A 25745-nucleotide genomic window follows, 5' to 3' on the forward strand; every position below is an offset into this window, starting at 1 on the left:
TGAGCCCCTGCCTAAATTGTAGAATTGTGAGCAAATAAATGATCGTCGTTGCCACTATGATTTTTTTAAGTCTTTATTGAATTTTGTTACAATATTGCTTCTGTTTTACGTTTTTTGGTCTTTTGGCCGCAAGACATGTGGGATCCCAGCTCCCTGACCAGGCATTGAACCGCACCCCCTGCACTGGAAGGCGAAGTCTTAACCACTGGACCGCCAGGGAAGTCCCACCACTATGTTTTAACATGGCCTGTTATGCAGCAATAGATAATTAAAACAGGGCTCAATCATTTTCACTGTTATTTAACATCCAGTGATTCCCTTCTCCTGTAAATGGGCACTTTGGTTATTTCCAGTTTTCTATTATTATGCATAGGGCTGCTATAATTATTTTTTTTAAAGATTTTTTTGATGTGGACCATTTTTTTTTAACATCTTTATTGGAGTATAATTGCTTTACAATGGTGTGTTAGTTTCTGCTTTTGGACCATTTTTTTAAAAGTATTTATTGAATTTGTTACTACACTGCTTCTGTTTTATGTTTTGGGTTTTTGGCCACAAGGCATGTGGGATCCCAGCTCCCCAACCAGGGATCGAACCCACACCCCCTGCATTGGAAGGGGAAGTCTTAACCACTGGACTGCCAGGGAAGTCCTAATTATTCTTATCCATGTCTTTGGGTCACACATGCAAGAGTTTCTCTTGGACATACACCTAGTAGTAGAATTGCCCCACAATCTTCCTGTCAGAAGAAAAATGATTGGTGAAGCACCTGCACTTGGCGTTTGGACCTGTCTGTGTCTTTCAGGATTACTGGGAAAAGTCTAAAGCACTGCACACATGTTTGGGATTATCATTGCTTGCATTTTTGTGGAAGAATAAAAAGGAATCCAAAGGAATGAAGCACTAATGGTGGAATTTCAGATATACTGGACACCTGTGGGTAGACATTTGGTGACAAGAGGAACTGCCCACAGACACTGAGTTCAGTCCTCTGAGCCAGCCTTCAAAGCGCCCAAGGCATCCCTCTCCCAGGATCTTTAGCTCAGAACAGCCTTCTGAATGATTCCCAAAAAGTAGGAATTATGCATTCTTTCACTTCTTTCTTTCCTAACAAATTATTTTTAAGCCCCTCCCAAGAAAAAGGCCCATCAAAGTTCTGAGGGTCTTGGGTTTGGATCCTCTGATTGCATAGCAGTGTGGAGTCTTAGAAAGTCATTTCAGGATTTCAGATCCATTATCTGACTCCTCTCCATCCTGGATGGGTGTTTTAGACTCATGTTACAGATGGTGGAATGGAGGCCCCAAGAGGTGCTGGCTTTGGCTGAGATGACACAGGCAGAGAGAGTCAGGGCAGAGCCAGGGCTCTGGCTGTGGCCCCACCCTCTCTGTTCCCCCTCCTATCAGCTGCTTGTCCTTATCTTTGCTCCCCTAGGATGGCACTGAGTGTCACACATAGTCAAGATGCCACCAGAGCCACTGTGGGATGCAACAGCTGCAAACCCAATCCCCAAATGCTGGTGGCCCGAAGTTCAGAGCTAAAGGGAGATTATGCCTCCCTCTCCCCACCCTCAGTGGTTTTTAACAACCCTGCACCTGCTGTGAGGAATGATTACCGACGTCTCCTTTTGGGTACATGCGAGCAGCTCAGTGCTGGACTTAGGAAGAAAAGTGGGAGTGTGTGTTAGAATGACACTAGCCATTGTAATAAATAAACTCTCAAATTACAGTGACAGCCCAATAGAAGTTTCTTTCTCACTCACATATGAATACAATTAAGGCGTTCTGGTTGTCAAGTAGCTGATCTCCATGTGATAATTCAGGGACTCAGGCCCTTTCCATCCTGTGGCTCCACCATGCCCTAAGGCATCAGGATCTCTGCTTCCAGCTGGAGGAAAGAGAAAGAACATCAAGAAGGTATATGCATTTCTTCACACCTGGTTCAGAAGTAACACGCATCATTTCCCACCCACATTCCATTGGTAAGAACTTGTCATGCGGTCCCACTTAGATCAAGGGTCTGTGTAGTCCCCGATGGGGGCACAAATGTGTGATAAGCTGCTAGCCATCTCTGCCACAGCAGAGGAGCGAGGCAGATGAGAACCCTTTCCTCTTCCCCCTCTTCCCACAAGAGAGTTTTTTCCTGCCGAGTTTCCGGACCTGGCTACGAGAAGAACAGTGCATGACCTCTGAGCTGCATGACCTTGGACCTCAATATCTTCATCTATAAAACGGGTACTTTCATATCCATGATCTTACAACCTTTGCTGAGAGGTTGGAAAAAAAACGAGGTAGACATGATGCTCCCCAGTTCCCAGAGGAGGAAACCAGGACACAAAGAGACAGTGTGACTTGTCTAAAGTCACACAGCAGGACCCAATTTCCCCCTTCTGGTACATAGGTTTGTTTTGTTTTGACTAGTCAACATCAAAGTCTGCTGAGAAGTCACTGGACTGAAATGCAGGAAAATCCCCTACTCAGCAAATCCATCTGAAAACCTCCTGGGGGCCTAGGAGGATTACTAAGAAAAAGCCTTTTATTGTCTGAAATGCAGGTATAGAGACCCTGACAGGTTCTTGGTGGGCTGTGTGGGACCCAGCCTGAACCTGGGGGGGCGGGGAGGGAGCCTGCTGTGGTGAGACTTCAGGGAAGGCCCAATCCTCCCTTATCACTTTGCAGATGCCTGAACTCCATCCTTTAGACCATTTTCCCTCCAGCTCAGGAATTCTCAACACAGGGAATGGGAGAAAGGGAACCCCCTTTTGAAAAATGTTCAGGTCCTACAAATACACAGACTCTTTCTAGAAGAAGACACAAGAAACAATGACAGTGGTTGCCTCTGGGAAGGGAAGCAGGTCCCCTGTGCCACCTACCTCCGTGGGCACCATTAGCACCATCTGAGTCTGTGTGGACAGCGCCCCCTGGAGTTGTGCTATGTACAACTCTGGGTGCAAGGTAAGCTTATTCCTTGTAATATATTTTAATAGTTAACTCCATTTAAAATAATAATTAACACAATTAAAAACCTATTCCAATTTCTGGCCCCATCTGGACCTACTGAATTAAAATTGTGTGAGAGTCAACCAGCTACACAAGTATACAGGTATTTTGAAAAATCTCCCTAATAACTGAAACCTCCCCACCCTCCAGCCTCACGGCTTTGGGAACCCTGATTTAATCTGTCCATGCACAGGGTCCCCTTTCTTACCTCTAGAAGTTCTCAGCAGACCGTTCCTTCTGGTTGAGAATGAGAGAACCAAGAATAGATTCTGTCACTAAATGGGAATGGGGGAAGGGAGAAGGGGCAGGTGGGGTGGGAGCTCCAGGCTTAGTGCGCAGGCCAGCTTTACCTTCTGGGCAGTTGGATCACCCGCACCCCTGCAGCTCTGAACCACCCCTCCTATTCCAACGCCCCCCACCTCCACCCCCCCACCCCACCCGCCCCAGTGTAACACATCAGCATCTTTGGCCAGCACAGCTCAGGCTCGGCCTTGCCCGGGCTTGCCTTTGGTTGCATCATCCTCTGGCCTTGCCCGGTGCAAGCCTCCCACTCACCGCTGGATAAAACCAGCTAATTATATCACGGGAGACCCAAGGCGGGAGCATGTGGGCATTTTCAGCTGACCCAGCCTGTTTCTACTTGCTTTGCATGATTGTTCTTGGTGTTTCAAAATAATAATAACAACTACCAACCAGGGAAAAACTGGCCTGGGGCTGTGGAGCATGCTGCTGAAGCAAGAGCAAGGGTCCACCTGCTGCTCCAGGAAAGACCTACCCAGCACTCAGCTCAGAAAATGAAAAACAAGTCTCTTGACTCCCAAATCAGGGCTCAACAGACAAGCAGCTCTGAGAACAGGATACACTGGAATCAGCAGAATCAGGAATACAAATATTGCTTTGATAGCATCAATAACAGCAGCAAGGTAATTTATTTTTTCAAAATTTTAAAAAATTCTATTTGTAGTTTAGTCAAAAGTAGAGAGAGTTTTGTTTTCCCATAATTTCCTGTATTTATTTTTGGAGGAGATAACACAGTCAAAAGATACAAAATGATATGCAGTGAAAACTCCCTCCTATCCCTGCCCTCCCGCCTTCCATTTCCTTCCCAGAGGCTGTGGCTGGTTGCTTGTGCCTCCTTCCAGAGATAGTCTATGATCAGCCAGATCCACAGTCCTTCATCCAAAACATGTGGGGACAAATGGGTTTCAGAATGCAGAACTTTTCAAATTTTAGACAAGTAATGAGGTGCATGTACCATGTATTTTGCAACATCTTCCCTCCATCAAGGCTCTGTATAGGATGACCCTTGGTCTGAGTTTTAACTTTTTTTTTTTTTTTTTTTTGCCGTATGCGGGCCTCTCACTGCTGTGGCCTCTCCCATTGTGGAGCACAGGCTCCGGACGCGTAGGTTCAGCGGCCATGGCTCATGGGCCCAGCCACTCCGCAGCATGTGGGATCCTCCTGGACCGGGTCACGAACCTGTGTCCCCTGCATCAGCAGGCGGACTCTCAACCACTGCGCCACCAGGGAAGCCCTGAGTGTTAACATTTTAAGTTCCACATCCAAGTAACCTCTCAACTGCAGGCAAACAGGATGATGGGTCACCCTAAGTCTGGAGTGTAAGGTATTCACACTATCGGGGGTGGGGGGGTTAGCAGAGGAGGAGTCAGATCTTCATTCCTAATGCTTATTTGTGACTGCAAGTTTAAGTCCAAGCCTGCTCAGAAGTTGAGGGAGAGACAAGAAGACCTGATGAGGTCTCCCAGACCTCCTGCACCTGTCCGACCACTTAGATCATGCAAAGTCATTCACATTAAGCATGGTTTACCAAGGAAGAAAACAACTTACATTCAGACCTACTGTATTAGGGTTCTCCAGAGAAATATAACACATCTCTCTCTCTCTCTCTCTTCCTCTCTCTCTAATATACATATGTATATATGTAGAGAGAGAGAGACAGACAGAGGGACAGAAACTTATGTAAAGAATTGGCTCACTTGGTTGTGCAGGCTGGCAAGTCCATAATCTGTAAGGCAGACTGGCTGAATGGCAATTTCAACAGGAACTGATGTTGCAGTCTTGAGTCTGAAGGCAGTCTAGTGGCAGAATCCTTCTTCCTGGTGGTGGTAGGAGTGAGAAGATGGACCTCAGTCTTTTCTCTTAGGCCTTCAACTGATTGGATGAGGCTCAATCACATTATGCTAATCGAACCAAATTATGTTAATCAGCTTTATTCAGTGTCTATTGATGTAAATGTTAATCACATCTAAAAAATACCTTCACAGCAACATCTAGACTGGTGTTTGACCAAACAACTGGGCACCAAGTTGACACAAAACCTTCACACCTGTTTAACATCCCAACTCTTCAGCTGTGAGTGTTTGTCAGGGATGCGACATGGAAGTCCCCACCTTCCCAGAACTAACAGTCACAGAGGTAAAGCTGGGATACACAAAACCATCACGAAGATTATGAAGAAATGTCTTGGGCTTCCCTGGTGGCGCAGTGGTTGAGAGTCCGCCTGCCGATGCAGGGGACGCGGGTTCGTGCCCCAGTCCGGGAAGATCCCACATGCTGCGGAGCGGCTGGGCCCGTGAGCCATGGCCGCTGAGCCTGCGCGGCCGGAGCCTGTGCTCCGCAACGGGAGAGGCCACGGCAGTGGGAGGCCCGCGTACCGCAAAAAAAAAAAGGCCTTCCAGTTTGTCCTGTCTGCCAAGGGCTTTGCTCCACCCCAGAACTAAGCCATTTTTCTGCTGGTTTTCCTTGAGAACAAAACAGAACCAGAGTATATTCATTCACTCACTCACTTTTTCGTTTTTTCATTCATTCATTCATGATCTTACCAGTCCAAATGGTGATGGGTAGAGGCTATGCCTGCAAAAGGAGACACAAAATACTATGCACCAATAACAAAGGAGAACAGGCTCACATAGGTAAAAGTCCTACCCAGATAGGTTTCTGTGACCAGGTCCAATTAAAGAAAGGGGTTAGATTTCAGCAGATGGGGACTTGGAAGTCTGAGTTAGGAACCCCCTTCCTAAAACCAAGGGAGGATCCAGGTGGCGCTTAAGTTTATGTGATGATAGAAGTCCTCTATAAGAAAAAGAAGACACAATTATAAATATAGTATTGCCAGAGCACTTCCCACGCAAATGAAAGTCCTGGAAGCCTGCCTTCATTAGCTCACCATAAATCCACGCTGTGTGTAGCTAAACAAGGATCAGGGAGGTGGTAGTGTATGTGCAAGGAGTGGTACCTGGCCTACAGTTTTAAAACTTAAAGGACCAGAATAACCTGGGCTAGAGGACAACACAGGAAAGGCAAGAGAGAGTGGATGGAACCATCTTGCAGGGCCCGGATCAGCCTGTCTCATGCATGCTGGGGCCCCACCCCCACCCCACTGGCTGTACAGAGGGTGCTCTGGTTGATGGTGCTCTAATCCCTGCCTCCCCCAGTATTAATAATAATGGTAATAATAGTAATAATTAGTATTAAGGAGGCTCACACTTATTGAGCGCTTCCTATGTGCCAGGTACTGTTCTAAGTACTTTGTCCATAGTCACTTGGTGAGTTTTCATAACAGCTCTATGAATGAGATACCATTACTTTCATCCCCATTTTAAAGAATAGGAAACTGGGGGCTTCCCTGGTGGCGCAGTGGTTGAGAGTCCACCTACTGATGCAGGGGACACGGGTTCATGCCCCGGTCCGGGAAGATCCCACATGCCGCGGAGTGGTTGGGCCCGTGAGCCATGGCCGCTGAGTCTGCGCGTCCGGAGCCTGTGCTGCGCAACGGGAGAGGCCACAACAGTGAGAGGCCCGCGTACCGCAAAAAAAAAAAAAAAAAAAAAATTAGGAAACTGAAGTAGAGATAGAGATTAAATCATTTGCCCAAGCCAGACAGCGACAGAACAAGGATTTGAACCCAGGCAAGCTGGCTCCAGAGGTAAATCTTTTAACCACTAATAACAATAACAGCTAACACTTAGGTCGTGATTACCCTGTGCCAGCTGCTCCTCTAAGTGGTCACATGTATCAGCTCAACTGATCCTTACAGGTGCTATTATTATCCCCATTTTACAGATGAGGCAACCAAAACACAGAAAGGTCAAGCCACTTGCCTAGGTCCCACAGCTAGGAGGCTGCAAAAGAGGGACTTGAACCCAGGCAGCCTGGTTCCAGTGGCCACATTCTTGTGCACTGAACTGTACCCCTGTGCCATGACTGGATTTAAGGGTAATCTGAAAGCAATGGCCGTGGCTTACTTTTCTCTTCATCATGTGTGGTGCCAGCACTGCAGAATTTAATAAGAACTCAATAAATAGTCAATGAACGTTTCTCTAAAAGAACCCTTCCTGATAACGCACAAAAATCACATTTCAAGTTTATTGTAGAAAATCTGGAAAATACAGAAAGGCTCCAAGAAGAAATGCAAGTCATTCTCACTACAGCAGAGATAACTAGAGCTAACATTTTGGTGTCTTTCCAGCCAGTGTTACAAAATAGGGATCCCACTGTATGTCCTGTCTTGTAACCTCCTTTTTTCTTACTTATCAATACATCACAAACATTTTCCCACATCTTTACATTTTCTTCTGCAACTTCCACAGAGGAATAATTTGTGAATGCTCAAGTGACCTGCTCAGGGTGCCACCAGCAATGAACCAGAATGTCCCCCACAAACAGCCCCCTCCCCAGGGGCCTCCTCATAAACAGCCCTCTCCCACCAATCTCTCCACCCCCATATATGCCCACCCTATACACTCGGCCCTCTTCTACTTCCTGTCATCTCTAGAAAGCTCATGGCATTCCCTTTGCCTTCCTTCTTAGACTCAGGGTCTCCTCCTGCACTCCTGCCAAGGGTGTGTCCCCATCCTTTTCAACATCCCCTACGTCTGTTGTCCTGTTTTCCCCTCTCCAGGTCACTCTGCACCCTTCTCACACCCTCCCTCAGCCACGATCAAACTTTTGTCATCCTGCGCCCCATTCCCACAGGACTTGCTAGAGACAATCCAGTTTCATCCGCAAGCCGGCATTAGGCAATGTCTGTTGCAACGCACTTTGTGACAGAGGAGACAACGCCAGCTAAGGTGCTGAGGCTGTAGCGTGGAAGTCTCTCCCAGGGATACAGATGCATTTTGAACAAGGGCCATCAAGGTACAATGCCTTTACCTAAAAGGGGTCTCTCCTGGTGTGATTTCAAGCTACCAGACAGGGCCTATGAGAGCTATTTTGATGCAAGGATCTCTTTTGATGTACTTTAAATCCCAGCAGGGAGGCAGAGGCCTAATCCACCCTGAGGGTGGGGCAGCCAGGGCATCTTGCCCTAATGGGAGGGAATGAAAGACTTTTGAAGGCAGTGGCTCAAGACAGGTGGCTTCTTGATTCTAGCCGCTGTGCATCAGCCAGGATGGGGGGAGGGAGGACTGTGCAGACAGCCCGCAGGAAGGGGGAAGCCTGGGTGGGGTGAACACGGAGATGGGACTTCTTCCAAACTTGCTCTGCCTGACCTGTACTGTGTGACCTCAAGCAGGTGCCTGTGCTTTTCAGCATCATTGTCATAATAGCACCTACACTACCTACCTCACAGGTTTTTGTAAGGATCTAATGAGGTAAGTTGAGTAAAAGTGCTTTGCCAAGGGTAAAACCCCAAAGTTAGGTGTGGTTAGGACTCTGCCTCTTTCCTTATTTTGGAAGGTGCTGATAGTAACTTTGTTTTTTAGGGCATTTCCTCCCTAGCTGCACTCTTTCTATAGACAAAGGGTGGTGGTGGATGTGGATGGGAGCCACTCCTGAGGGTCTCCTTAGCTCTGGGCCACTCCGGCCCCCTATCTCTTTGCCCCCAGAGCAGCTTGCTTTTATCACTGGTATTAACTGAGGGTCCTGGCCTGATTCATTTGAACAGTGTGTGGGGTGACTACCATTCTGGATTCCCCCAAATGGAAGCGTTTCCTGGGACTTAGGACTTTCAATGTTAAAATCAGACAAGTCTCAAGTACACAGAGATGGCTGGGCACCACAGGTGTCCCTGGGGGTTCAGTGGGTCAGGTGTGGGTGTGATTTTTGTCTGGTGTGGCATATACACATGTCCAGCGTGCTGAGGTGTGGGTACGTGTGATTATTCATGTTTGTGCACAGTGGGTGTAGCATGGGTCTGTTGATACATTGGGGTTTTTTGTGTTGGGAATATGTTGCTGAGTGTGTAATGATGTGATATACGCATGTGTCTGTAGGATGCGCAGGGCTTCTTCAGCATGCCGTATTTAGTGTGGTATGGGTAATATAAGCATGTGGGCGATGAATGCGTGTTCTTTACAGCAGGGGTTTAAGTGTATATTTTGTGTCTGGTGTAGTGTGTAATGTATGCATGTCATGTGGGTGAGGGGGGCCAGTGCGTTGTGGTGTGTGTGTGTGAAGTCGACCTCCATGTGGTGGTGTGTACAACTCAAAATACATGGTGTTTGTAGTCTGCGCATGTGAAGTGGTACGCTGTGTGTTGTGTGTCCTATGTTTTTGGTGTGTCATGGGATGCACGCATGTCTTTGGTAAGCAGAGCGAAGGCTGGGTGTATGTTGGGAGTTCTGCACTCCGTGTGGAGGTTGAGACGTGCCGTCTGTGTGCAGATGCACTGCGTTGTGTTCTGCATATGCTCCCAGCACCGTGCCGCGTGGGCTCTGCTCCGCTGGGGAGGTGTGTGCCCTGTGTGGGCCCAAAGCAGAGGGTGTGGTCGTGTGCGGAGGTGTGGGCTAGTGTATGCATGCCGGCTGTGCGGTGTCCACGTGTAGATGCTGCTCCTATGGGATGGGCTGTAGGAGGTGGCTGGAGAGCACAGGCACTGTGGACTCCTCCGCTATGGGGCAGGGCCTAGGGCGCCGCCGCCTCAATGCGCTGGCGCCGGATCTCTTGTCCCGTGACCCGCCTGCGGGCCCTTCTGGGAAGCGGGGCCACGCCCACCGCGGAGGCCGCCGGGAAGCGGCTGAGGCAGAGGCGTGTGCGGTGGCGGCGTCTTTTTCCTCCCTTTCTGCGCTCTGTAAGAGCCGCTCGGTGTTTAAATTGTCCTACTTAATGGCTCCTGTCGAGTGCCGTGCCTCGCAAGTGTATTTTATCGTTTAATCCTCACGGCCAGCCCCTGAGGGGCCTTCTAATCCCCCCCACACAGGTGAGTTACCTCAGGTTCCGAGAGGTGTAGGAGTCCGCCCGGCTAGGGCCCCTAACTCCCCAGCTTGCTGCAGTAATTTATGACGAGGGAAAAGGCCACGGGAAATGGAATTCCCCAAATAGCGTGACCGAGTTTCCCCCAAAACCTGTCGAAAGGTGCTTGCCAAAAATCTCTCCTCAGACCTTTCTGAGTTTCTCGCCCTTGATGGAAAGGGAGGGAATCACGGTTCAGTGCTATGAAAACAAGGTTGAAAGAATGAAGATGTTAGATAAGCTTGTATGGTGTAATGATACTTCCCAGAGGGTGTGTAATCGAATAATGAAGAAGCTGGTTGTCCAAAATTATATTTAATACCCGTCGTGGAGTGAAGGATTACCATCTCTTTTTAAGCTCCATATGGTCGTTCTTCAGATTTGCTTCTGGTGGCATCTAACTCCTCCTCCTCTCCTTCCTTCTTCCATCTTGCTTCATTCCTTCCTCTTTCTTTCTTCTGCCATATTTTCCTCTGTATTTGATCCCTTAGGCTGAATCATATGAAATCGCCTTCTATGTAGATCAAAACTAGTGTTGGCGATTTCATATGTTCAACCTAATACACTTTGGAAAGCTCTTTTATATTTTGCAAAATTCAGGGGAATTGTTTATGTTTGATTAGAGTTGCAGATGTCCTGAGATTCTCACTGATTGGAGGAGCTTGCGCTTATGTATTATGGCTAGAGGGGTGGCATATGGTGTGCTGGAGCCGGCTTGTACTGGCTCTCCACGTGACTTAAATATTCCAAAATTTTTGCAAGTCAGTTGTTAAACCATTGGTAGCTTGAAATTGGCCATGGAGGGAGAATTTACACCATGAAAATTGGCTTCCCTCCTTGCACCCTCCTGGGATCCAGTTTACCAGGACACTATTAGTTGTTTGATTTATCTTAGGCCAAGTGAAGTCACAGTGAAATCAGTTCAGAGCCACATAGATCCCCAAACAGAAATCGAGACTGAGGGAAGAGTGGAATGGATGCTGGGGAGGCAACCAACAAGCTCAGTGGTTGTGGGAGAAAACACTGAAAACTGGGGGATGTGTTATCATGGTTCATAGTTGTAGTTCACTTTAGTTAATATTAGTCAAGCATTTATCAGTACTGTTTGAAGTACTTTATATGTGTTAACTCATTTAATCCCCACAACCACCTTATGAGGTAGATGTCATTGCTATCTCCATTTTGCAAATGGAGGAACTGAGGCTTGGAGAGGCTGAATAAGTTGGCCAAGGTTATACAGATAGTAAGTGGTAGAGTTTGGCTTTGACCTCAGTTTGGCTTTAACTCAAGGACACATGCTCTTAACTACACTGCCTGTATTACATACGTTAGGTTATACTGCAGTAATAACCCACAAATTTCAGTGTCTTACAATAACAAAGGTTTATTCTTGCTCACATTACATGTTAGCTATGCGTCAAATATGGTTCTGCTTCACACATCTTATTCTGGAACCCAGGCTGAAGGAGCAGCTCCTATCTTGTCCTTTCCCCCAGAGAAAAAAACAATTCTAGTACCATGTGATGATTCTTAAGATTCAAGTAATGTGTGACATACTTCTCATCACATTCCATTGGTCAAAGCACATCACGTGGCCAAGCTTGACTCAAGGAGGGCTGAGAAATAGATTCCGCCTCTCCCCAGGCACTGCAAGTCACATGGCAACCTGCTGGGTAGTGAATAACAGGGAACTGTTTTAGGTTATGTTCCCAGAAGCAGACCCTGAGTCAAGGATTTGTGGGTTAAGTGATCTATTAAGGAAGTGTTCTGGGAGAATCTGGAAAAGGAATGGAGGAGCAGGACAGGAAAGGAGACAAAGCTAAGTAAGGGTATAATTTCAGGCCAAGTCCTGGTCTGAGCCTTATCCAGAGGGGGTTCTGGGTACAAATTATACCTCAGAGTTCATCCCAACTCAAGGCAAGGGAGCTGGGCTTTCATATTTCCACAGCTGTCAGTCATCGGTTAAGGACTGTTCTAAGGATACTTCTGGCTTTCTGAATGTGGGTGAAGCAGTTCCAGCAGCCCTGGACCAACCCTTCAAAAAGAATCACAGGTGCATGGCTCTTGGAAACAAAATCACCCAGAAATCAGGAAAGGGAACAGAACCTGAAAAGAGATCTGAGAAAATTTGGACCGAGCACCAGTAGTGTACACTAAAGGAACAGTAATGCCATCTACCACACTGCCTCTATTTTTTACTGTTTTATTTCTATATCAAAGGTATGACATTATTTCTCCTATAGTTAATGGCATGTCTTTGATGTCAGGAAGAGGAACCCCAGTTTGCTCCTCTTGGAACAACAGGTAATGGGGAGTCATTACAGGTTTTTCAGTAACCCAGTGTAGTATTTGCTGAGCACATGTGTCTAACACTGAAATCTTTCCAGAGTGAAGAAAGATGTGTGCAATACTGCTGTGCAGTTCTGGCAGTAACCCAGAGTTAGTGCAGCCTCCACAGGTTAAGGGCATAGTCCCCAGTAAGACTGCCCTACTCTACCTACACCAGCTGCAAGCTCAAGGGTCCCCAGGCCATGCTCACTTCTGACCAATCGGCTGCAAATTCAGGGTGCCCATGACCCCCTCAGGTTCCATAATTTGCTAGGATTATTTATAGAACTTAGGAAAGTGCTATACTTTATGATTATGGTTTTATTATAAAGGATACAACTCAGAGTCAGCCAAATAAAGAGACATATAGGATGAGGTCTGGGAGGATACCAAACATGGACCTTCCCTGCCCCTTCTCTGTGGAATCTGGATGTATCATCTTCCCAGGACACCAATACATTCACCAACCAGGAGGCTCACCCAAGCTTCGAGTGTCCAGAGTTTTTATTGGGATTTCATTATATATGCATGATTGACTGAACTCAATCTCCAGCCCACCTTCTCTTCCAGGAGGAAGTTGAGCTGATATCACATGGCTCAAATCCCCAACCCTCTAATCACATTATTGGTCTTTCTGTTGTGACCAGCCCCAATCCTGAGTCACTCATTAACATAAACTCAGGTTTGGTCTGAGGGCCCTACCACCATGGTTAACATAGACACCCCTATCACTCAGGAAAATCAGGAAGGGTTCAGAAGCTCCCTCCCCAGAACCTAGGAAAAAGACCAAAATCTTTATTATGCAACATGTATCATCAGATTGAAGAATAATATTGAACTCTGAGCAGAATTTTTCTTTAATTCCACAGGCAGACATATGTGTAAGAGCAAATACAGTACACAAAAGACAAAGAAAAACTATCCCATCCTAAATGCAACCAGGGAAGTAAAACAGATGACCTACAAAGGAGCTAAGAGTAACAGCAGACTTATCTGGCACAGCATTAGAGGCTAGGAGATAATGGAATATCTCCAAGAGAACTATAAGGTAGGTTGCTCTTTCTTATTGAAAAGTAAAACATAAAATAATTATAGGATACTATAGTGATATTTATTTGTCATCACAAAAGAAAGTTAATCTGTTTTGAAGTTATCCATTTAAAAACCAAAACATTAAAACAAAACAAAACAAAACAAAACATTATTTTAATGATTTCTGATGTAAGTTGTTCCAAAGTGTATCACCCCATCCCTCCCTTCTTAACAGATAGTTCAGGTTCAACATTAGTGTGCTTTTAGATAGTAAGACTCCCAGGGGTTACTGAGGTCTACTAGGCTGTTTGCACCTGCGTTAAATGTTCCCACATGCTGTACTTTATATTTCTCTCTGCTTTTTATAATTCTGTCTCACTGCAGCAGCAATTTTACTGAAGCTCTTAATCTGTTAGTGATTTAATGTGCATTTGTCTGAACATAGGTCAGGGGTTTTCTCCATCCTCCTAATGTCTATAGCTCATTAGCTATATGTGACAGATTATATTTTCTGAAAATGGGCACCACAATATACCCCTTCCAGCATGTTCTCCTTACAGTGTCATGTTGGCATCATGTATGCTTTCTTCTCTTGAATCTGAGTGTGTCCATGATGTTATGTGACTTCCAAGGTCATAAAAGATGATACAGCTTCCACCTCTGGGAATGCTTATTCTTGGAACCTAATCACTATGCCACAAGGAAGGGGAGAAACCACATGGAGAGGCCCTGGGTAGGTGTCTGACAGAGCCCCAGCTGAGGCCCCATTCAGCAGCCAGCACTAATCTACCTTGTGGATGAGTGAGTGCATAAGTGAGTGAGCCTTCTGGTGAGTCCGGCTCAAGCCTTTGAGCCACCCTGGCTGAGGCCAGGTGGAGCAGAAACAAGCTTTCCAAGCTGTCCCTGTTGAGCCTGCCCAAGTTATGGATTTAATGAGCAAAAGAGTGATGGTTGTTTTAAGCCTCTAAGTTTGGGTGGTATCATTCATAGCAATAGATAACTGGAAAACTACGTGACTACTTTTTACTCACTGCTTAAAAGTTGTTCTGTGTGACTTGTTGGTTGGAGCCCTCTGAGACCTCTTAACCCAAAGGTGTCCTTTGTCAATTGTAAGGAAGTTCAAACCTTATAAATTATTTCAAGTTTCCTCCTGCTCTAGACAAAACTTCTTTGGTTTCAAGGAAGGGAAGAAACCCATTCATTTTACCTCAGGAAAGGGGGGTTTAATGAAAGGACACAGGATTATGGGAATCCAAGAACAGGAACTGCTACACAGCATGGCCTCATGGGAACTGCAGCTATTTTTGGATGTGTAAAATATATGTATACATAATATATATTATATATACAAATATATACTATATATACAAATATAGATATATAATATATATATACAAATATATATAATCTATGTATTTGCAGCTTTTCTACCACTCTCTGCACATATACTATATTCTTTTCTCACTACATAGTCTTAGTTATTCATCATTTCAGAAGTGGGTCGTCACATCTTTTCCCACTTCCTAGTCCCCTTTCTAATCTCAATCTTTATAATTCAAGTGCTACTACTGATTCAGTACCCAGTTTCCATTTCTTGAAAAAACATCTGATTAAAACAACTCCTCTTTGCTAAATAAGACCCCACAAAGCACAAGCATCTGGGCTAATTACACCTGAACTGACCTTGGTCAGGTGTCCATCCCAGGGCAGACAGGTGCAATTTTGAGGTAAGGAGTACCCCAGAAAGAGTGTGGGTGTGCATGTAGTGATTGACCTCTAGAACACCTTCTCATTAAGGCTGTTAACTCCTGGACAGAAAATGAAAGCTGAGATGGGCACAAGCATGACCAGATAAGAGTAGCACATAATCAGGAAGTGGCAGCCCAGGGAAGCATCAAGAATGAGGGAGAATGAACAAGAACCATGTCTGGCAGCAGATGGTGAGACCTACAGGCCTTGGTAACACTTGCAGGTGGCATTTCACCCTTGATGGCTCCATGGTGTCCTACAGAGTCTCCAGAGTCCAGCAGACTCTGAGTTCAAATTCTAGGTCAACTGATCTAAAAGCTGTGAGACCTCAGGCAAATTACCCTCTCTGAACTTTGATTTCTTCTTCTGTAAAATGAGGATAATATTGCAGGGTGAAGGTGGGAATTAAATACTTAACACAGGCCTCATTGCAGCCACTCACTAAACATGAACTCCCTTGCTTCCTCCACTGGGAGTCAGAGCTCCCTTTCCAAGTTGTGAAATGTGCTGGGACAAAGATCCTGTGGCTAGAGGTCAAAAGGTTTCTCACCCCAGTTACTCACAGCCTCAAAGGAGTTCCCTGCCTCAGGGCTTTGCACCTTGCAAAGGCGAAACAAGCCTTTATGGGTCCAGGTCTGCCCTGATGGGGCCACCAGCTATACCTTTTTCTAAAAATCACCAGATTCCTAAAAATCTGCAGAACAGAGAGACTGTAGATGGTTTGGAGACATACCAAGAAATGTGCATGTTAGAAATCAGTGAATAGAAATTTACAGTGTAACAGCATTGAAGCTCTTGGATGGGCCCCCTCTCATTTTAAGAACCTAGTGAAATTATGAAACCATCAGGCAGATCTTGGTCCCGTGAAGACTCTCACTGTCCTCAGGCAGTTCAGCACTCTGTACAGCAGCGGTTACTAAATGTCGTGTGTTGCATGTCGAATGCCAGCACCGAGGCACAGAGGCTGAGTGGTGGAGCACTGGATCAGGAGTTCCAGGCCTGGGGTCCATTCCCAGCCTTGCTGCTGACTAGCTCTGTGTCCTTGGGCAAGTCATTTTCCCTCTCACATCCTGGATCTCCACACCTATAAAATAGGAAGGCTGGACCAGACAGTTTCCAAGAGGCCTCAGACTCAAGTAGGGAAGGAGTATCTTTGTGATTAAAAGAACCCTTAAAATTACCCAAACATCAGTTCAAATCCTGTCTTTTCCAATATTAGTGGTGTGACCCTGGGAAAGTTGTTTAACCCCTATGCACCTCAGTTTCTTTATCTGTAAAGTGGGTACAGTTACAGTGTAAGGTTGCTCTGAAGACTGAAGAAGATAATACGTGAATGCATGCAACACAACGCCTTGTACATAGGAAGTTTTTGATGAATGTTAGATATTGTTATTAGTGAATGGGGATTTTAAAATATATTTTTGAAAGCACAGCTCCGTTAATCATATTGACCCCTGGGGCTCCCCAGGCCAGAATCAACAGGTTTCTGGAACATCAGAAGAGGAGCAGATACAAATTTGTACAACAAAGGCATTGCTGTCCTTCAGTTAACAAGTTTCCCTTTGTTGGTGGTGATGGGGGCCTCCTTGTAAGGCAATAATCTTGAAAGACAGGCTATGGGGAGAAAGAAATGATTTTATAAATGTTTTAAGCTACCACTCCCTTAAGTGAGCTTGGAGGACTTGACCATTAAGGAGGTTACTGTAAGCCAGGCTACAGAGAACTCAGTATATGGCACAGAGCAGTATTTCTCTAACTTCCCGGGAGAGAACTAAACTCAGATTCCTGGGTCACACCCCAAATTACTTGATGAGACTGTCCAGGATGGGAGCCTCTGAAGGAACATTTTAAGCCAGTGCCCAGCTACTCTTGTCCGGGAAGTTTAGGAAATCCTGGCAGAGAGGGTATGCCCGCCCCTCAAGCCCTGGTGCATTGTGAGAAGGAGAAGGAGAGGGATGGGGGGGGCAGTAGGTTGCGAGACTGAGAACTGACCCTTCCCTAAGGTACATAGGGGGAGGGAAGGGAGAAATGGTCCTTTTAATGAGGTGACTGAATATTTATCTGTTAGATGCAGTTGAAATGGAAGCAGACCAAGATGCCTAATTGGCAAGTTGTCCCCTCCCTTCTCAGTTCCCACTCCCTGAGGTGTGGATTCATGAGACAGATTAAATCAGTCTCAGGAAATGGGAAAAAAAAATAATGTCTTCTTTGTACATCTGAGTGTCCTGTCATCAAAATGTCACACCATTGTTGTGATGAATTAGGAGATTAGGATTGACATATATACACTAACATGTATAAAATGGATAACTAATAAGAACCTGCTGTATAAAAAAGTAAATAAAATAAAATTCACAAAAAGAAAAAAGAGACACAGGCTGAAAAGCCTTGGGAAAAAACAACAGCAAAAAACAAAAAGAAAGGGGGCCAAGAAGGAAGGTTCTGATGGCCCTTTGGCTACCGCAAAGCAGTCCCTGCAGAACAGTCAGGTCTCCCAGTGGGGCCTGAAAATGGGATAGAACTTTCCAAAGAGGAACTGATCCGCAGGAAGTGAGAAGAGTTCATTCAGAAGCATGGGAGGGGTATGGAGAAGTCTGGAAAGTCCAGTAAGTCAGATGCTCCCAAGGAGAAGGGCAAAAAAGTGCCCCGGATGTGGGCACTGGGTGGCACTGCTAACAGGGAAGTCCTGGACTATTGCACTCTCACCACCAATGGAGCCCCTGAGGGGCCCCGCCCGAGGACATCAGCTTGATTCGAGGGACTGGGTCTGGGAGGCAGCTTCAGGATCTAGACTGCAGCAGCTCAGATGACGAAGGGGCTGCTCAAAACTCCACCAAACCTAGTGCTACCAAGGGGACTCTGGGTGGCATGTTTGGGATGCTGAAGGGCCTTGAGGGTTAGAAGAGCTTGAGTCGTGAAGACATGGAATCTCTGCTGGACAAGATGCATGACCATCTCATCGCTAAGAACATGGCAGCAGACATTGCAGTGCAACTCTGAATCTGTGGCCAACAAGCTGGAAGGTAAGGTGATGGGGGCATTCAGCACGGTGACTTCCACTGTAAAGCAAGCTCTCTAAGAGTCCCTGGTGCAGATTCTACAGCCACAGTGCCTTGTAGACATGCTCCAGGATATCATGGATGCCCAGCATCATCAGTGCCCTTATGTGGTCACTTTCTGTGGTGTCAACAGCATGGGGAAGTCTACTAATCTTGCCAAGATTTCCTTCTGGCTGTTTAAAAAAAAAAAAAAAAGTCACACCATTGTTATCAAGAATTCTTCATCCAGGAGTCTCTCCAGCTCTGAAACCTTATGGGTCTAGGGTCATTCAGGAGCTAAGCCTGGTTAGGGCCCCTTTGGGTCCAGGAAGCTGCCCTTTGCCTTCAGGGCAAGAACCAGAGAACACTCTTCTAGGCTGGCTGGGAAACGGTTTGGGGGCAAGAGGCTGGAGATTAAATCTTCCCAAAGGAACCACATAGCCACCAAATTAAAGGATAAGCCCACCCAGATGGTTTTGAGAGCGTGCTTCCCTGGCCTTGGCATTCTGGGTTTCTCCAATGGTCACACTTCTCCTGGGCCAAGGGTTCATATCCCTGGGACTCTGCCCACTTTCTGTAAGGGATTTCCTTCTTTTTCTTTTTTCCTTTTTCTAGTCACTTCTCACACTGCCCTAGTATAGATGAAGAACCCTGAAATTCTAAACATCTAATGCTTTTGATTATTAATTGTGGAAATAATAATCATAATAAACTCAGATTTGAATCATCATTTATACTGTTTTTAAGTTTTAAAAAATTGTGGTAAAATACATATAAAATTTATCATTTTAACCATTTAAAGTATGCACCTCATTGGCATTTAGTACACTCACAATGTTTTGCAACCATTGCCACTATCTAGTTCCTGAACATTTCCTCACCTCAAAAGGAAACCCTGTACCCGTTGGTCACTCTCCGTTTATCCCTCCCCCCCAGCCACTGGCAACCATTAATCTGCTTTCTGTCTTTATGGATTTGCCTATTCTGGATATTTCATGGAAGTGGAATCGTACAATATGTGGCCTCTGGCTTCTTTCAGTTAGCAAAATGTTTTCAAGGTTTATCCATGTTGTCATGTATCAGTACTTCTTTCCTTTTAAAGATTAAATAGTATTCCATTGTATCGATGTACTACGTTTTTTTTATCCATTCATCAGCTGAAATCCTTTATACTTTTAAAGTGCTTTTTATATACACTGTGTCTGTCACCTGATCCTCACAGAAACTGTGGGAGGTAGTCAGGGCAGGTACTATTCATAATTATTATGATTCTCCCCATTTTACAGATGAAGAGATGAGGCTCATAAAGGTAGGATTACTTGTCCAAGGTCCCATAGCTGGTTAATAGCAGAACCAGAATCAGAAACCAGGTCTCTGAGTTTGAATGACCAAAACCTTTCTTGGGCAATTTGCCTTGTAATCACTAACAGTGTCCTTCCTCCAAGAAGATTATGAGTGGACACATGCTCACTATGGCAAGGCAGGTGAGGACCAGTGAGGGTTCAACCCTTGGACAGGCCTAATTTTGTCCAGTGGCAAAGTTGGTCACTGCCTACAAGGCCTGATCTTGCCAGGCTTCTGTTCAGACCTCCTTAAGGACTCTCCTTACATCTGTGCATGAAACATACTCACCTAGAAAGCTATACTCTCCCAGCACCAAACCTAGCAGTCAGGGCTTCATAAATGTTTGCCAACTGAGACATGTTAAGGGCCTAAGGGTTCTCTGATGCTTTGCTTTTTCTCCCCAGTAACTACTGTGTCACCAGTAGCAATCTCCCACTATCCAGAGCAACCCCTTGGGCCTTATTACTTGGAATGAATAACAAGCAACTAGGAACTCTAGCTCTTTAGTACAAATGAGCAGGATTTTGGGGAGTGGAATCCCACTCTGCAGCAGTGAGGGTGTTATTCCTGTAAAAATAACAAAACGAAATAAAGGAAGGTTTGAAAAACTGAACAACGCAACAAAAATGACCCATAATCTTACTGTTATTTTGAAGAATTACCTTCCATTAGATTTCCTTCCTTTCTACCTTCCTTCCTTCAATCCACCACAAATGTAATACAAAATATTGTAATATTTTAAACATTACCTAATATCTCGCACCCAGAGACAACCCTGTGAACATTTTGCGTATTTTCTTCCAGTCTTTTTCAATACCTTTTTTCATAATTGCGGTTATACAGAATGTTCCATTCTGTTAGTATATATGTATTTTCTGTTACAAGTTTTCTCTAATAAAAGCAATATATGTTTATTACAGAAATTTATGGAAAAAAATTTCAGAAACAGAAGGAAATAAAAACTACTTAGAATGTTCCTTCCACAGATGGAAATTTTAACATGCATTTTTTTACATAGCTGTAATCCTACTGAATACAGTTTTTTTTTCTTTTTTCCCACCTACCTTATTAGTATTTCCCCATGTTGCCTCATAGTCTTTATCATTAACTTTATTTTTATTTTATTTATTTGTTAATGTTTACTTTTTATTTATTTATTTTATTTTTGGCTGCACCCCTTGGCATATGGGATCTTAGCTCCAGGGATCAAACCCCCACCCCCTGCATTGGAAGCGCGGAGTCTTAACAGCTGGACCGCCAGGGAAGTCCCTTATTTTTATTTTAATTTTTATTTATTTATTTTTTGCGGTACGCGGGCCTCTCACTGTTGTGGCCTCTCCCGTTGCGGAGCACAGCCTCCGGACGTGCAGGCTCAGTGGCCATGGCTCACGGGCCTAGCCGCTCCACGGCATGTGGGATCTTCCTGGACCGGGGCACGAACCCGTATACCCTGCATCAGCAGGCGGACTGTCAACCACTGCGCCACCAGGGAAGCCCTATTTTAACTTTTAATAGGTAACACATTTACATAGTACAATATTCAAAAAATTCGAAGGATACTATGGAAAGGTTTTTTCCCACCTGTTTCTCATTTGCCAATTTTTCCTTCCGCAGTACCCACTGTTACCTGTTCCTTGTGGACCCTCCTCCTGAAGCACCCTTCTATGCATATCTAAACAAATACATTATACTTAATTATATTCTTCCCTATCTTTTCATTTTTTACACAAAGAATAATGAACTATTCTCACCTTTTTAAACTCGAGTATATCTCAGAGGACTTCCTATTTATATTCAAACAGAGCTTCCTCATTCTTCTTTTTTTTTTTAACATTTTCATTGGAGTATAATTGCTCTACAATAGTGTATTAGCTTCTGCCCCATAACAAAGTGAATCAGTCACACGTATACATATATCCCCATATCTCTTCCCTCTTGCGTCTCCCTCCCTTTTTTTTTTTTTTTTTAACACCACACAGGATTCTGCTTTACGTAGTGTAGCATAATGTATTAAACTAGGCCCCATGGTGGAGAGGCAAGGTAGGGGTATGGGTATGGGTACAAACTACTATCTATAATATAAATAAGCTATTGTACAAGGATATATAGTAAAACACAGGGAATATAGCCAATATTTTATAATAACTATAGGTGGAATATAACCTTTAAAAATTGTGAGCCACTGTGTTGTACACTGGAAACTTATATAATATTATACATCAACTATACCTCAATTTAAAAAAAAAAAAATTAGGGGACTTCCCTGGTGGCGCAGTGGTTAAGAATCCCCCTGTGCAGGGGACATGGGTTTGAGCCCTGGTCTGAGAAGATCCCACATGCCTCAGAACAGCTAAGCCCGTGCGCCACAGCTACTGAGCCTGTGCTCTAGAGCCTATGCTCCGCAACAAGAGAAGCCACTGCAATGAGAAGCCCGCGCACCGCAACTAGAGAAAGCCCACAAGCAGCAACGAAGACCCAATGCAGCCATAAATAAATTAATTAATTTTTAAAAAAAATATTAGACCCCATCGATGAATATTCAAGTTATTTCCAATCTGTTGCAAACAATACTACAGTGACTAACATTGTACGTATATCATTTTTCATGTGTGAGCATCCATCTGTGGAATAAACTTCTAGAAGTGGAATTGCTGGGTCAAAAAGTGAATGCATTTATAATTGATAGATACGGCCAAATTGCATTCTGTTGGCTAGCAGCAGCAGCATATGATTTAACCCAGTGTCTAGCCTTAATTACTTTCTCCATCTTTTGTTAACCCTATAACAGAGTTAGAACCAGCCTCAGCCATAAACCAATTTCCGTTTTTGGCCACTCATATGTAATCTGTACTATATTGAAGGCCTACTGGATAACAGACATGTGCTGTGTGTTGAGAAACAAATATGCATAAGACAAGGTGCTGTCCTTGGAAGCTGGTCTTGGGAGCTAGTGGGGGCTGGGAGGGGAGCAAGGAGGAAGGGATATGTAAGAAGAGCCCACCAGGGCTCTGCCCACCAGGCCCTAAACTCCCGAGGAGGAGGAGCTGGGTCTGTTTTTGCTTTCCTTATCCCAGCACCCAGCAGAGCACAGGGTAGGTAGCTGGCATTCAGTATACACTGAGTAGATAAATGATTAAATAATTGAATGTCTGGTGTGGAGGAAAGGGGAAAAGGTTCTGGAGTGAGGCTATTGGTCAGGGCAGGCTTCACAGAGGAGAACAGCAGTTGAGGGCCTCTTTTTTGAGGATTAATTTCACCAAAGTGAAACTCTAGCCCAGAGAGGCTGTTTGTTGGCTTCCTAACTCATAAAGAACAGTTGGGCAAGGTCGGGGGTGACACTTAGGAATGATCTGGGGGCAGATTTGAGTGGGTGAAGTTTGGGGGTCCCTCTGATAAGCCCTGGACAATGGGTATCTTCAAAATAAGGCAAAGGGGCTCTTTTCATGCCTAGTGCAGTCATGGCTTATGGTCCCAAGAAGCACCTGAAGCGCGTAGCAGTTCCAAAGCATTGGATGCTGGATAAACTGACTGGTTGGTGTGTTTGCTCCTTGTCCATCTATTGGTCCCCACAAGCTGAGGGAATATCTCCCCCTAATCATTTTCCTAAGGAACAGACTTAAGTATGCCCTAACAGGAGATGAAGTAAAGAAGATCTGCATGCAGCATTTCATTAAGATTGATGGCCAGGTGCACACTGATTATAACCTACCCTGCTGGTTTTATAGAAGTCATGAGCATTGACAAGACTGGAGAGAATTTTTGTCTCATCTATGACACCAAGGGTCGCTTTGCTGTTCATCATATTATACCTGAGGAGGCCAAGTATAAGTTGTGCAAAATGAGAAAGATCTTTGTGGGGACAAAAGGAATCACTTATCTGGTGACCCATGATGTTCGCACCATCTGCTACCCTGATTCCCTCATCAAGGTGAATGACACAATTCAAATTGATTTGGAGACTGGCAAGATTAATGATTTCATCAACTTTGACACTGGTAACCTGTTCATGGTGACTGGAGGTGCTAACGTGGGAAGAATTGGTCACCAACTAGAAGGGACATTCCTCGTTCTTTTGATGTAGTTCATGTGAAAGATGATAATGGCAACAGCTTTGCCACCCGGCTCTCCAACATTTTCATTACTGGCAAAGGCAACAAATCATGGATCTGTCTTCCCCATGGAAAAGGTATCCTCCTTACCATTGCTGAGGAGAGAGACAAGAGACTGGCGGCCAACAGAGCAGTGGATAAAATGATCTCTAGGTGACATGATTGGAAAAGTCTTTGTACTTAATTAAAGATAATACCACATTAGGGCTTCCCTGGTGGCGCAGTGGTTGAGAGCCCGCCTGCCAATGCAGGGGACACGGATTCGTGCCCCGGTCCGGCAAGATCCCATATGCCACGGAGCAGCTGGGCCCGTGAGCCATGGCCGCTGAGCCTGCGCGTCCGGAGCCTGTGCTCCGCAATGGGAGAGGCCGCAACAGTGAGATGCCCACGTACCGCAAAAAAAATAAAAAAGATAATACCACATTAAAAATAATAAGGCAGAGGGTCTCTGAGTTGAGACAAAGGAAGAAAAGGGAGAATGGCTAGTGAAGACTGCCAAGGAGAAGTTAGGTGCAGAGTGCAGCTGTTGTGGGGGAAAGGCCACTCCCCCAACCCTGTCCCAGACTTTGGTACACCCTGGACAGTCCAGGTTCTGCACCCTGCTGGTGCAGGCTGCAGAAAGGCTGCCCACCCCTGCCCCATCAACCAGATTCCAAACCCCAGAAACTGGTCTGATGGCTTGGAAACTCCGACTACATCCCCAGGAACACAAATGCCCGATTCTCTCTTTGGGGAGCAAACAAGCATGGTTTTAGCTCCTCTAGTTCATTTCCTAGAATTTTAGAAAGAACAGTTAAAGATTTGACTCTTACAGAAAGTTAAATACCAGCCCATCCCCCACCAGCCCATTTGTTTTACAGGTGAGGGAGCTGAGACCCAGAGAGGTGAGGTGGACTACCTGAGGCCACTCAGAAGCAGCGCTAGGTCTAGAAACAGAGCTTCAACTCTGTATCCAGTGCTCTCTGCTCTGAACCAGGGGATGGAGGTCAGGATGGTGACCTAGATGTGGCTCTGGGGCCAGAGAGGGGAGACAAATGCAGGAGCTGGAGGCAGGGTAAGAGCCAGGGTAGGGGTAGGGGTCAGCTACCTACACCTGTTCCAGTTGCTGGGTTATAAACCCTCTAGGAATTCCAGATATTCCACTCATGTCTAAGTTCCCTCCTTGGAAGCAGGTTTGCCAACATGGGTTTCAGAAAGGCCTCGGCCCAGATAAGATAGATGTGTCATGGAGAGAAGCAATCTGGATAAGGGAGGGGGTGCTGGACCACCAGGTTCAGGGGACCATCTTGGGAAAAGCTGTCCCAACCCTGCATTCCCAGGGGCCCAGGATGGCTTCTAGCAGTGACTCAGGGCTTGCAGGCAATATTCCTGGGAACCCAGCCAGAGCAGAGGGGTGGTAACAGGCCCAGATCCTCTCTCATTCCTGGATAAAGGGTGAGAGGCTACTCCTTCTCCTGGACTCTTGGGACATTGACTGCTCTTGGGAAGCTGATTTGAGAATATACCAGAACTTGATTTTCTCTGCATAAAATCCTTAGGGGGGTCTCACTTTGGGATTTAGCCTCTGAAATACCTTTCTGGATACCCTTTCAACCCTGGCCCACCCCCAACCAGGGATTCCTGAGGGGTGAGGGGCAAGTGCATTCCCTTCTCCTGCTGTGGAAGAGGAAAGAAACAATTTACCTATTAGAGTAGACAGAGCTGAATGAAATGATGAAATAACAAAATGATGAAATAAAAAAAAAAAACTATCTCTTACATCAGTGAGTGAGTATCTTCAGGTTCCTTGGCTCCTGGTAATCCTCACAGCATCCCTATGAGAGGTTTTATAAGTCCCCTTTTACAGATGGGGAAACTGAGGCCCAGTGAAGTTATGTTACTTCTTCTAGGACACAGAGAGGAAAGTACCCAAGGGCAGGGCTCCATGGCTACTGGCCTAGACAAAGTGACTCCTCCC

General features: G+C 45.4%; 1 pseudogene; it reads left to right on the top strand.

The window, feature by feature from the left end:
• The first annotated feature begins 23137 nt into the window (after positions 1–23137).
• LOC132431553 (small ribosomal subunit protein eS4, X isoform-like) lies at positions 23138–23941 on the top strand (annotated as a pseudogene).
• Positions 23942–25745: the final 1804 nt, after the last annotated feature.

Source organism: Delphinus delphis, chromosome 10 (genome assembly GCF_949987515.2).
Source record: "Delphinus delphis chromosome 10, mDelDel1.2, whole genome shotgun sequence".
NCBI classification, from domain to species: domain Eukaryota; kingdom Metazoa; phylum Chordata; class Mammalia; order Artiodactyla; family Delphinidae; genus Delphinus; species Delphinus delphis.